The sequence below is a fragment of the Lynx canadensis genome, chromosome B1 (genome assembly GCF_007474595.2).
Source record: "Lynx canadensis isolate LIC74 chromosome B1, mLynCan4.pri.v2, whole genome shotgun sequence".
In the NCBI taxonomy this organism is placed as follows: domain Eukaryota; kingdom Metazoa; phylum Chordata; class Mammalia; order Carnivora; family Felidae; genus Lynx; species Lynx canadensis.
The window spans coordinates 80,761,626-80,776,726 of NC_044306.2; the positions used below are offsets into that span (position 1 = coordinate 80,761,626).

General features: G+C 36.6%; 1 pseudogene; it reads right to left on the reverse strand.

The window, feature by feature from the left end:
* Positions 1-1,542: 1,542 nt before the first annotated feature.
* The window catches only part of LOC115512993, a 30,850-nt pseudogene continuing 17,291 nt past the window's right edge, over positions 1,543-15,101 (reverse strand).

Here is a 15,101-nt window from a genome sequence, read left to right on the forward strand (position 1 = left end):
ATTTGTTAAAGCAACAATAAAAAAAGAATATAGGATAATGATAGCACTTACTTCATGGGTGTTACCAAGATTAAAAGAGTTAATATTTGTAAAATGCTTAAATAAAAAACACTTGACCCATAGTAAGTGCTATAGAAGTGACAAGAGAATTCTCATCAAGGTAAAAGTGCATGTTTTTGATACACATCCCTCCCCACATTCCAAACTCATTGCATTAATAAAATAAATATAAAAGTAATTTGTAATATGTACAACCAATAAAACATTAATATCTAGAATGTAATAGATTGCACAAATAGGAAAAAGCAACACAGAAATGGCCAAAGTATAAGAGCAGACAGTTCATAGGCTAAGAGCTCCAAAGAATCAAGAAAAATATGAGAATATAATCAACCTTACAGTTAATTAGGAAAATACATAGTAAAACAAACAAACAACAAGATACATTTTATACACATCCAATTTGGCAAAAAATACAAATTTCTAATAACCCCAAGTGTTGGTGAGAATGTGGAGAAGTGGAATGAACCTTTGAGAGCAAGTGGGTGTTATCTAGTAAAGTTGAAGACAGTTAAACCCCCCATGAATCACAGAGCACATACTCTAAAGAAACTTTCCCATATATTCGTAACAAGACAGAATTTTTATTGCATCTCTGTTTATGGTAACAAAAAGGCTGGAGATATCCATTATTATGAGAATACATATATTGTGGCATTCATACAATGGAAACCACACACCAGAGCTAATGAAAGAAGTAGTAGTACTATGACCGTCAACATGGGCAAATCTCCAAAAACATAATTTGTACAAAAATAAACGCCTCAGAAAGGTGTATACATCATAACATTTTAACAAAACTTAAAAATGTAAAACAATGCTGTACACTTTACACATGTATGCTGTATATGTGTGTGTTTGTGTGTATGGTTAAAGATCAAAAGTAAAATGAGGATAATTAACAATTTCGACAGAGTGATTACTTTTTTTAAAATCATTTTGCTGTTTATACCATAGTCACATTTAAATTGGCAGAACAGCTCCCATGATGGACAGGACAGAGCCCGGTCATGCAAGGAAAGACCGGGAAGGTTTTCGTAAAGCTTGAGGAGAGAAGTACCAGAACACAAGGATACGGCAGCAATCTCACACAGCAGTGCGGAGGGGAGTGAGGGGGCAGGAACCAAGGGTCTTCCAGCAATGGTTGGCCTACACATGTTGGCTTGAGGCCACTTCTCTTTCCTGAGGGGAATTTCCTAATATTCTCAGTAAGCAGATCTCTTGTATCACAGAGGTAAATGGAGTAAATGTCACTTGTGCAGAATAAGCCCTGCAAGTTCCTGGGCAGGGTTTACAAACCTCACGTGATAAATCGTTGCTGAATTATGATTCTGCAGAGGTACTCCCAGAACTGAACGTCAAGGGAAATTTTACAAACAGTGAAATTCTTAGGCCAAAAAATAGCCACACGTACAGAACCTACATACCGTGAATTAAAATGGTGCCGTGTTAGGGTTTCTGAAAGAGCCAGAGCAGAAAAGATTACTCAAGAAGATCCTCGTCCTTCTCTTCAGCCAAAGATCAGCAGCCTCCATCACCTCTCCAGCTGCCTTCTGTTGCTCCAAGTCCTTCTCCAACTTTTCCTTGAGAATCTTTTTCTTCCCCTGTATTTTCTTGAACCCATAGAACTCTTCTTGTTCTCTCTCATCCAGCTCTGTAATGATATAGGCAAGGGTAACTTCATTCTGGGGAATGATGACACATTCAGTGGCATTTACACACCTGTTGGTTATCCTAATGGCTTTGTTCAGGGGCACTTGGCTGGCTTAGTTGGTTAAGCATCCGGCGTCAGCTCAGGTCATGATCTCATCGTTCACGGGTTCAAGCCTCGCATTGGGCTCTGTGCTGACAGCTCAGAGGCTGGAGCCTGCTTCGGATTCTGTCTGCCTCTCTCTCTGCCCCTCCCCTACTCATGCTCTGTCTCTCAAAAATAAATAAACGTTAAAAAAAATTTTTTTTAAAGTTTCAAAGTAACAAAGGAAGTCTGCACCGAAGCTACTCCTTCCACCAGTACTTCCACTGCTTTGGCTTAATTCCTCTTTAATTTAGCTGGTTGTGCCCCTGCCTCTGGCTAAACCAGTCAGTTCACAACTGTCAGTTCCTTGGGGGAATACTCAAATACTGGCAGAGTAACACCAGCTGCAGAGTTATCTTTCTTCTCTGGAAGCTTCACTTGGGCTTTGTTACCTTGCAGATAACTGTGGCGCAGAGGTCCCTTGCGGTGAACTTGGCCTCAGCAAACGAAAAGGCAGCTTCTCTCATCACTTCAGCCATCTACATGTTAGTCTCTATTATCTTCTTCAGGATCTATCGAAGTGGAAGAGTTAAGACATCAGATTTTTTCTTCAGGAGGTTTCAGCATGTCTGAAGCACTCATGATGGGCTGTGCCATTTGAGAGGGAAAGATTTCAATTCGGTCTTTGCCCAGCTGGACGGCCAGATATTGATAGTTCTGCTGCAACAGCCCCAGTCAGTCTCCTTCTACCTGAGTCAGCAGGTAGTGTCAGAACAGTACTTACTCTTAGGGAGGAAAGAAGGAAACTGGAATCAGGAAGGGACAGCAATTACATCTGTAATGTTGTATTTCTTTAAAAATGAAGTAATTGTTGGGGCGCCTGGGTGGCGCAGTCGGTTAAGCGTCCGACTTCAGCCAGGTCACGATCTCGCAGTCTGTGAGTTCGAGCCCCGCGTCGGGCTCTGGGCTGATGGCTCAGAGCCTGGAGCCTGTTTCAGATTCTGTGTCTCCCTCTCTCTCTGCCCCTCCCCCGTTCATGCTCTGTCTCTCTCTGTCCCAAAAATAAATAAACGTTGAAAAAAAAAAATTAAAAAAAAAAAATGAAGTAATTGAGGGGTGCCAGGGTGGCTCAGTTGGTTTAGCATACAACTCTTGATTTCAGCTCAGGTCAGGATCTTACGGTCATGAGATCCAGCCCCATGTGGGGCTCTGTGCTGACAGCTTGGAGCCTGCTTGGGATTCTCTCTCTCCTCTCACTCTGCCCCTCCCCCTCCTTAGGTTTTCTCTATCCCAAAAATAAATAAATATTTAGAAAATGAAGTAACTGAAATAAACATAATATATAAAGATTTGATAAAGGTAAGTGTGGGGAACACAGGTATATATTATATTTTCCAAACTTATCTACCTAATAAAGAATAACTTTTAAGAAGTAAGATTTTAAAAAATTCATGCCTTCCAGTCCCCAATCAAAAAGGTCTTTTTTCAAACAAATGCACTACTTTTTCTAATTTTTTTCTTGATATTTCATTTGTTTGTGGTTTAAATTCTTCCCTAATAGCTTAATGACTAAGTACCTTTGGTTGTAATTAAATAACTATTTAATTAAGAGATCATTTTAAACACTTTTATAAAGGATAATTTACCATACAAATTATCACAAATTTGCATTAAATTTCCTTTCATACACTAAATTTTTATTATGAATGTATACTCCAATTCCTTTTCCATTTCTGCAGAATATTTTTTTTAAGATTTTTTTTTCCAAATTTTTATTTATTTATTTTTGAGAGAGAGAAGAGAATAAGTAGGGGAGGGGCCAAGACAGAGGGAGACAGAATCCCAAGCAGGTTCTGCACCATTGGCACAGAGCCCTATGCAGGGCTCAAACTCACAAACTGTGAGATCATGACCTGAGCTGATCCACAACAGATGATTAACCTACTGAGCCACCCAGGCGCCCCCTGCAGAATATTTTTTTTAACAGCATAGACATTTTTTAATACTGTTAAATTATTCAAGGAAGAAATTGCTCCAGTTTTGACATCAGTTTTTAATCACAATTTATTCAACTTAGATTAACCTACCCTTTTAAAAAGGTGTTATTGCTATGATTGACTTCTCATATATATCCTTAAATCTGTGGCCTTTTTGTTAGACATAAATAAGAAAAAGTAGTCTTCGTTCTTCCTTTACCCCAGTAACCTACCAGAAGCGATTTATGTCGAAAAGCTTAGGAATAATTAAATTTCCAAGCAAAAATTTAAGGACAAATATAAGCTTCAGAATTTAGTACAATACCTTAGTTAACAAAACAAATGGAATGCAATTAAGAAAATCATGGTCACTCTTATAACATGTACAGGATGAATAGAAGCTCTCCTTTTTTCAAAACAACCAGATTAACAAGTTTTTTTTTTTTTCTTATGGCTATCTGGTTAGTTGAAAAACACTAGGGAGATTGTTTTGTGAGAACACTAAAATTGGCATTGTGTACATATTTTTTAATAGGCCACATAATCTCTACTCTTAAGAAGTATACATAGGAGTGAGGAGTAAAGACTCCATAAGAAATAGTTTGGAAACAATTGTAATGCAGAACATTAACAAATTATTTGACTCCAGCATCTTATTTCTTTTTTTTTAATTTTTTTTAATGTTTACTTATTTCTGAGACAGAGAGAGAGAGAGAGAGAGAGAGAGCATGAGTGGGGGAGGGGTAGAGAGAGGGGGACACAGAATCAGAAGCAGTCTCCAGGCTCTGAGCTGTCAGCACAGAGCCCGACGCGGGGCTGGAACCCACAAACCGTGAGATCATGACTGTCACTCAACCGACTGAGCCACCCAGGCACCCCTCGAGCATCTTATTTCTAATATCTGGTTCAGAATGCAAGAAAATGACACATCATTGGTTTTGGCGTCCCAGTCTTGTGATTTTCTTATGGTTTTTCTTCAACAGCTATATTCTTTTAAGGTTAGATTTGTTTATTTAATGTACACTATGTGTCACATAATGTTATAAGCATGTTAGAAATAGTAATTGATTTATATCATAATGTTAGGGTAAAAAAATGCAGCAATAAGAAATCACTCCAAATCTCAGTGGCTCATAACAACGTGTATGTCTCACTTATATGTTGACTTTGACCGTGGCTCTCCTTCATGCTCTCTTTACTCCAGGATGCAGGCTGAAGAAACCCCTGTCGGAGACATCATTCTCACAGAAGAGAAGAGAGAGAGAATGGTGAAAATATATGATGGATCTTAAAGTTTCTGCTTATAAGTTGTATACATCACTTAAGCTCACATTTCAGAGGCCAAAAAACAAAAGCTATTTGGCCAAGTCAACAATGGAGCAGTGATGGGTAATCCTCCCAGATGGAGGAGCCAATGAAGATTTTGAAAATGCTACAAGGTACCATCATCATATCAGCTATATTAGGACAGATTTATTATTATCCCCATATTATAATTGAAGTCACTGAGGCATTAGGATATTAAGTAACCTGATGAAGGCCACACAGCTAATAAGTGAAAGAGCCAGGATTTGTCACCCAGGCGATTTGTGCTCTTCACAACTATAGTACACTGATTCCTTAGGTGCTTGAACTATTATTTTCACCTCTTCATCAAAATTCCAAAATTTATTCACACAGAAATATTTGACAGGTACAAGTTTAAATAGAAACTCTACCAAAGGGATTTGCATGTTAAGGCAATAAAGCCTTAAGATAAATGTGCAAAGTTCAGATAGCTGGATTTCAGAAGCTTAGTGGAGAAGGCAGCCTTTCCAATGCCTCTGAAAGCACATCTAATAACCAGCCCCTTATTCTGTGTATATACAGTCACTTAACTGCTCTGCTTGAAGTCTATGCTCAAATATCACCTATTCAGAGAGGCCTTTCCTCAAAATCCTATTTTTAAAACCACCCGTGCATCATTATCACTACAATAGCTACTTCTTTTATTCTTTATCCCTTTCCCCTGATTTATTTTCCTTCCTAGAATACTGTCTAATTATATCTTATGCAGTTACTTGTTTATTTCCTTATTATTTGTTTCTATCACTATTATGACTTAATTAAATTAACATTTGTTAAATAGAGCACAAGATGCCAGATGGTGAGCAATAAAGGGCCACAAGAGAAATTAAAATAGAGAAGTTTATTACTGACAGGTCCTAGAGGAAGTACACAGAATGCTTTGAGGGACCACATGGGGGGAGGTTGAGGCAGAGTGCAGTCAGAGACAGGCAGGACCTAGGGCACGTGCCTTTTAAATTAGGGTCCACACAGAATACTTTGGGATTCCCAGACTAAGACTGGGTTGGCCAATTCAAACCAAAAGGGCTTTGTAAGCCCCATAAATGGCACACAAAGGTAAGGCCCTGGCTGGTGGGGAAGACTATTCTAAGGGCTACTGGGGAAGCTATAGAAGGAACTTACAATTACTTATGACTCTGCTACCAATAGCTTGTGCTTACATGAGGGTGTGTCCTTTTAAAACCTTCCCAGACTGGCTGGCCAAACAAAATGGATGCCAAGGCAGCCATATCATGGGGTAGCTCAGCTAAACTCTCAAATCCACTAATTCATAAGCTCTATGAGGGAGTGAACACTGTGTGTCTTATCACTGTTGTAATCACAGCACCAAGACAGGAACTGGCATATGGTAGGTTCTTAATAAATAGTTGCTGAACGAGTAGATGAATAAATGTATGAGAGAATAAATGAATAAACTCAGTGTTTGCTACTCATAAAAGTGGAGTAAGACTAGCTACAGAAGAGACAGTGGAGTAAAGCCCAAAGGACCAGAGCAAGACATTCTTCTTGTCATTAAGAACAATAACTTTTATTGAATTCTAGCTGTGTGTCAAATGCCATGACTACAAAGAGATATAAAATAAAGATCCATCCCTGAGGTTCACAATGTAATTAATAAAATAGAATATACTTATGAAGAAATGAATACGAATAGAAGGTAATAATTTAATGATTAGTAAAATATTTCAAGTGATACAAGATGTTTCAACTTCATGAAAATAGGTGTGTGGGCATAAATATATGTATATATGAGAAATTTTTGTGATTTTCACACATAAGTGCATATAGTGAAAAAAAAGTCATAGCAGACTTGTCATGAACAAAGGGATCTGGCAGTAATTTATTGTGCTTTATAGCACGTCACTCAAGAGCTTTCAAAAGAAAAAGAAATCTGGTCTCCCAAAAATGTATCAAAGCAATGTCTAGCATACAATAGTAAATTATTAGACATGAATAATTAAGAAACTATGACCCATAACCAAGAAAAATAGCAAGCCATAGACACAGACCTGAGATGATCCAGAGGTTAGTATCAGCAGACATGGACTTTACAGATTTGTTCATAGGCTTAAAGGAAAGATGATCATAATAAGTAAACATATGAGGAATCTCAGCAGAGAAATAGAAACTATTAAGAAAGAACTTAATGGAAGTCGTAGAAATGAAAATTATGCTGACACTTTTATAAATTATTGGATGGGTTTAACAGGATATTGGAGATTGCAGGATAAAGCTATAGTGAACTTGAAGGCAAATCAAAAGAAATTATCCAATAGATCAGAGAGAAAAATGATTTAAATAAATAATGGACACTCAGTTACCTGTAGAATAATATAAAATGGTCTAAGATGGATAGTGTCACTAGAGTCCCTGGAGAGGAGAGGAGATGGAGTGGAAAGATAAGGCAGATATATATATTTCTTAAAAAGTAATGGTCAAAAATTTCCAAATGTTTTGGAAAACATTAACTTAAAGATCCAACAAGTTCAGAGAACTCCAAACAAAATAAATTCAAAGGGGAAAAAGCTGGGTACATCAAAGTCAAATTGCTGAAAACCAAAGTTAGACAGTATATCTAAAAGTACCCAGGAAAATAGATACATAATATATAATAACACAAACAAATACAACAACACAAACAAAGGAAAACTTTGCATCAAAAATAATGGAAACCAGAAGAAAATTAAATGACATTTTTAAACTGCTGAAGGAAATAATTGTTAAAATAGAATTCTCTGTTGAGTGAATATACCCCAAATGGATGGAATAAAGACACTCAAAAATAAACACACACACACACACACACCTCCAAACACCAGGAGCCCTCCTTCAATTGTTAATAAACACTATTCTGAAAATAAATTCAAAACACAGTTTTGGAAAAATTATTCACAATACAAATATATGACACAGGTCTTATATCCAAAATACAGAAAGAACTCATACAACTCAGTAGTAACAAGACACACATTCAAATTTGTTAAATAGGCAAGAGACTTGAACACGAAAGAACACTTCACAAAAGAACATTTATGAATGGATGATAAGCCATGAATGATTACTAGTCATCAGAGTAAGGCAAATTAAAGGTACCAATGAGGTATTACTTGATGCTGCTCACTACAATAGCTAATATTTTGTTTTTTAGTAAGTCTATTTACCTTGAGAGAGAGAGAGAGAAAGGGCACATGCACAAGCAAGTGGGGGGGGGGGGGCAGGGAGAAGGAGAGACAAAATCCCAAAGAGGCTCCACGCCATCAGCACAGATTCTGATGTGGGGCTCTAACTCATGAACTGTGAGATCATGACCCGAGCCGAGATCAAGAGTCAGACACTTAACCGACTGCACCACCCAGGTGCCCCAAAATAGCTAATATTTTAAAACTTGACACCTCTTAACATTGGGCAGGGATGTGGAACAACTAAAACTCTCATGCATTGCCAATGGGACGTGAAATGGTGCAACCACTTTGGAAAAATGATTTGATAGTTTCTTATATATTTAAATATACTCTTACCTTATTAACCTTGAATTCTACTTTTAGATACTTACCAAGAGAAATTTAAACGACTTTTATGTTAATATTTATAGCAGCTTTATCCATAACAGCCAAAAAATGAAAACAGCCCAATGACCATCAACAGTAAAATGGGTTAACAAATCGTGGGATGTCCACAATGAAATATTACTCAACGATAAAAAAATAATTAACTACAGATATACACAAAGCAAGAACAAATTTCAAAAACATTATGTTGAACAAAATAAAGCCAGACACAAAGGAGTATATACCAAATGGATTTACTTATTTAAAATTGAAGAACACACAGGACTAAGTTCTGATGATAGACACCAGAACAGTGGTTGCTTCTGGAAGATAGGAATTAACAGATGGTGGCCACAAGGGAACTTTTTGAGGTCATGGAAATATTCTTTATCTTGATTGGCTCCTAGTTACATAAGGTCATATACTTTTCAAAATTCATTGAATTGTACATTTAAGATCTGTGTTTTACTGTATGTAAAGCTTATTTCAAAAAACAAAAACTACAGCAGAATTTTCAAATGAATTGCAACCTACTTTCAAAATTTGTAAGGAAAAGGGGGCACCTGGGTGGCTCAGTCGGTTGAGTGTCCAACTTCAGCTCAGGTCATGATCTCACAGTTTGTGAGTTTGAGCCCCGCATCGGGCTCTGTGCTGACAGCTCAGAGCCTGGAGCCTGTTTCAGATTCTGTGTCTCCCTCTCTCTCTGCCCCTCCCCGACTGGGGCATGCTCACTCATTCTCTCTCTCTCTCTTTCTCTCAAAAATAAATAAACATTAAAAAATTTTTTTTTAATTTGTAAGGAAAAAAAAAATTTACAAATACTCAAGACATCATTGAAGAATGAGGAGGAAAGCACTTATTGCACATAAAGATCGAGATTATTATAACCCTATTGTAATTTTTAAATGTTGCATTTATGAAGGGAGAAATTGACCTATAGAATAGAATAGTGAGACTCCAAACAGAATGACACACAAATGAAACCTTGACTTATACTGGAGATGACACTGAAAATCACTGAAACACACTATATTCAATGAAAAGTACCGGAAGAATTGGTTATTCAAAGTAATAGTAAAATTGATCCTTAATATACACATAAAAATTAATTCTAAATTGACTGAAGATTTAGATGTGATGGGAGGGGCGCCTGGGTGGCGCAGTCGGTGAAGCGTCCGACTTCAGCCAGGTCATGATCTCGCGGTCCGTGAGTTCGAGCCCCGCATCGGGCTCTGGGCTGATGGCTCAGAGCCTGGAGCCTGCTTCCGATTCTGTGTCTCCCTCTCTCTCTGCCCCTCCCCCGTTCATGCTCTGTCTCTCTCTGTCCCAAAAATAAATAAACGTTGAAAAAAAAATTTAATAAAAAAAAAAAAAAAGAAAAAAAAAGATGTGATGGGAAAAACTTCAAGCTTTTAGAAAAAAACATGGGAGAATATTTTTATGACCTCATGTTAGAAAAGAACTTTTCAAACAAAAGATGCTGATAAATTTGATAAATGTAAAATTTTAGTGTATCAAATGACACCAAAAGCAGAGTGGAGAAAAAGTTACAAACTGAGTAATAAAACAAGAAAAAACTGAATTTATGAAGAACTTCTACAAAACTGTAAGAAAAAAAGATAAACATTGAGACAGAAGTTCAATAAGCGTGTCCCAGAAAAGAAAAAAATAGCAAAACAGAGAGCAGCAAAGAAAAACACAGAGGAAAATGTCCAACCTTCTTAGTGGCATTGTGGATTCCTCCTTTTTTACTTTGCACTGCAGGAGTAATGCTTTAAAGACGTAGAGGTGCGCCAAATTTTGGGTAATGCAAAATAAACAAATGTGAAAATCAACGTTCAGCCAAAACAAAGACCCAAACCTGAGTTTGCCATCATAGACTGAACTTCTCAGATGTCAGAATCTTGGAATTTTACCCAAAAGTAATTTTTACTATAATTTTATTATAAAGACCAACAGTAAATTTTTTAAAATTTGACATAATAAAAGAAAAATGTTTCAGCACTGTCAACTGAAAGATTGCTCCTGTGTTCACGTATACCTGATGCGTGACCCAAAATAGATGCATGCTTGCGGGTTGGCAGAACATATTTTAGGAGTTTTTCATTTTTCTTTAACACTGTCTTCCTTGATTCCATATATTCTTTGTTAGGCCTGCATCAAAGATGATTTATCACAGGTGTTAAACATGATTTGGGTTGTTTTCCCACCTTGTGAAATTTTAACAAAGCAAACTTAACATTTTGCTTTCCATCCATCCTTCAAGCTGTGAAGAATTTCCAAAGTGAACTTTTTCCTGAAAGACTCATGGCCTCATGGAAGTAAGTAACTAAAACAACGACAATAACAACAACAGCAACAACAAAACTATAAAATAAAAATAATTTGAAAGGTTATTTTTATTAATAGTTGAATACTAATACGACTCTGAGGACTAATTCTAATCTTCACAATATGATTTCTATTATTCTTTCTTATATTATTTAACTTTTATAAATATGTACTGACTCTAAGAGGATATAATATTCTTAATGTTTTCTAGCTAGTATATGCTCCCTTAAAATTAATCTTTATTTTAACTCTACTTCCTCATAAATTTATTATATAAAATCTTCCAATTATTTTTGTGTGGAAAGTTAGCAATTTGCACCATCATCCTTAAATATTGCCCCATTTTATAACATTTATATTTCTTTCTTTTTCTTTTTTATAATAAAGCTTAAAAATTTTTTTTAACATTTACTCATTTTTGAGAGATAAAGACTGAACATGAGCAGGGTAGGGGCAGAGAGAGGGAGACACAGAATCTGAAGCAGGCTCCAGGCTCTGAGCTGTCAGCACAGAGCCTGATGCAAGGCTCAAACCCACAAACTGGGGGGTCATGACCTGAGCCGAAGTCGGACACTTAACCCACTGAGTCACCCAGTCTCCCCTATATTTATATTTCAGTGGGTTGATAGACTCTCAACATTTTAAATCTATAGACATATTTTTTATTTTAAACCATATATAGAATATCTACATTTGAAAGAGCATATTCAGATAGTAGCAATAATTTTAATGATATGCTTTTTTCCTGTTTTTGGCATTGTATACAACATTGTATGCAGATTTGATGTGATAGTGATAGTAACCTATTCGACCACATCGCTGATTCTGCAAATATTTAGGATGACAATTGAAGTAGGCATTTGGTCTCCAGTAGCCTTAGGCTAAACCAAAGACAAAAATTTTGGCCAATACTTAGGCTAATAGCAAACCATGGGTGCATCTCTAAAAGGAAATATGTAATCAAACATCCATTTCCTAGACAGAAACTTATCCCAAATCCATATAAGTATATACAAAAATTCTTTACATCAAAACTCAAATTTGCCCAGATACAAAAGACCACAGAAATTGGATATAAAGATGCTAAATGGATCATGTTATCATTATTCTTCTTGTTGATAATGATGATTTATTCTCATCCATACCCCACTGCCATTTATAAAACTTCACAGAAGCCTCTAGGCAACTACCACACACAGCCATATCCCATTCCCAATGTACTCCCCCAACAGGGTCACAGCACTCCCTCAGAATGGACTTGGACTTTACTCAAAAAATAAAAAAATCTTTTAAAAAACAAAACAAACAAACAAAACCCCCCAAAAAATAAAATGTCAACTTCACTTTAAAAAAAAAGGCAAGGGGGCCTCTGGCTGGTTCGGTAAATAGAGCATGTGACTCTTGATCTCTGGGTTGTGGGTTGAAGCCCCATAATTCATTGTGAATTAAGAATACAAGAATAAAAACCATAAAGAATAATAACCTTAAAGGTTATTTAAGGCCTAAGAGGAACTGAGATAAACAGGAATCATCTAGCTGGAATCAAAATGGTAAAAATAGGAGAGAAGGACCAGTTCACAGTAGTTTAGCTCAGTTGATGCACTATTCTAAAGCAAACAAATTCCACTTGTGGCAATGGAAACATGATTGACTCAGAACAGAACATGCAAATAACAAAAATAAACCTCATGAATAATTGGCCTTGATTTTCAGACCTCACTCTTTCAAGTTGCCCAATACTAACAGAGTATTAAGAGTATGTTTCTCAAACATTTTGGTTTCAGGGGATTTCAGACTCTGAAAAATTATTGATGACCTCAAAAGTTTTGGTTTATGTGGGTTATATATATTGATACTTACCGATATTTACCATATTAAAAATTGAAGCAAAAAAATTTAAATGTGTATTTATTTTAAAGTTACATGATAAACCTATTACATGTTAATACAAATGGCACGTTTTTATGAAAATAACTGTTCTCCAAAATAAAAAATTTAATGAGAAGTGCTTTATACTTTGCAAATATTTTTAATAGAACTTAATATTAGGCTTAATAGAACACAGCTAGATTCTCATAACTGCTTCTGAATTTAATCTGTTTGCAAATAGCCAAATTATGGAAAGAGCCTAAATGTCCATCAACTGATGAATGGATAAAGAAATTGTGGTTTATATACACAATGGAATACTACGTGGCAATGAGAAAGAATGACATATGGCCCTTTGTAGCAATGTGGATGGAACTGGAGAGTGTTCTGCTAAGTGAAATAAGTCATACAGAGAAAGACAGATACCATATGTTTTCACTCTTATGTGGATCCTGAGAAACTTAACAGAAGACCATGAGGGAGGGGAAGGAAAAAAAAAAAGGCTAGAGAGGGAAGGAGCCAAAACATAAGAGACCCTTAAAAACTGAGAACAAACTGAGGGTTGATGGGGGGGTGGGAGGGAGGGGAGGGTGGGTGATGGGGATTGAGGAGGGCACCTGTTGGGATGAGCACTGGGTGTTGTATGAAACAAATTTGACAATAAATTTCATATTAAAAAAATCTGTTAGCAATATATTATTTGGAGTATATGAAGAAAATCCAACCCCACACAGATATTCACTTGGAAAAGGATGAAGTATTTAACAGTTTTTTCAGATAACTATGGGTATTCTCCTTTGATAATATACCAAAATTTGACAAATGATAATTTTTTTAAGTTGGTAGACTGACACTACATGACATTAATAGTTACTCTAAAGCTACAGTAATCAAGACAGTATGATATTGGCAAAAAGAAAAAAAAAGGAAAGAAAAGAAAAAAGAAAAAGAATGGAATAGAGAGCCCAGAAATGCACTCATATAACATAGTCAAATTATCTCTGACAGAGCAAAGACAATACAATGGCAAAAAAAATAGGGGCACCTGAGTGGCTCAGTTGGTTGAGCGACTGACTTCGGCTCAGATCATAATCCCACAACTGGTGAGTTCGAGCCCTGCGTTGGGCTCTGTGCTGACAGCTCAGAGCCTAGCACCTGCTTCAGATTCTGTGTCTCCCTCTCCCTCTGCCCTTAACCCACTCACATTTTGTCTCTGTCTCTCTCAAAAATAAATAAACACTAAAAAAAATTTTTTAATGGAGAAAAAATAGTCCTTTCAACAAATGGTACTAGAATGACTAAAAATCCACATGAAAAAAAAATTAATCTAGGCTCAGTGGATTTTACCGTCTCACTCTTGATTTTGGCTCAGGTCATGGTCTCAGGTTTTGTAGGCACCCCTATGCAAAGAATTCTTAAAACTCAATAAGAAAACAAACAACTCAATTAAAAAATGGGCCAAAGACCTGAACAGACACCTCACCAAAAAAGATATACAGATGGCAAATAAGCACATGAAAAGATGCTTTACTACGCACCTGTTAGAATGGCCAAAATCCAAAACACTGACACTAGCAAAAGGTGACAAGTATGTGGAGCTACAGGAAGTCTCACACATTGTTGGTGGCAATGGACAGCCAGCTGTTTTGGGGGGCGGTTTGGCAATTTCTTAAAAAACTAAATATCCTCTTACCATACAATCTAACAGTCACAACCCTTGGTATTTACCAAAAGGAGTTAAACTTATGTCCATACAAAAATCTGTGCATGGATGTTTACAGCAGCTTTATTTATAATTGGCAAAACTTGAAAACAAGTAGGATGTCAAATTAAAAAATTCACTCGGTAGTTTGAAAATAATTTAAGTGTATTGCTCTTTTAAAGTAAATACTGGGACGCCGGGTGGCTCAGTCGGTTAAGCATCAGACTTCAGCTTAGATCACGATCTTGTGGTTTGTGAGCTCAAGAGCTGTGTAGGGCTTTCTGCTGTCAGCACAGAGGCCACTTCAGATCCTCTGCTTCTCTCTCTCTGTGCCCCTCCCACATGCACACGCTCTCTCTCTCTTAAAAATAAATAAACACTTTAAAAATAAATGAAGTAAGTACTGAACACTCTTGATTGATGGCATGCTTCAGTAGAACAGCAGAGAAAATTTATTTGGGGATTCCAGAAGTTGCTCAAAGTGCTTACATTGAGGTACTACTTAAATTTTTCTCCATTAATTTGGTACATCC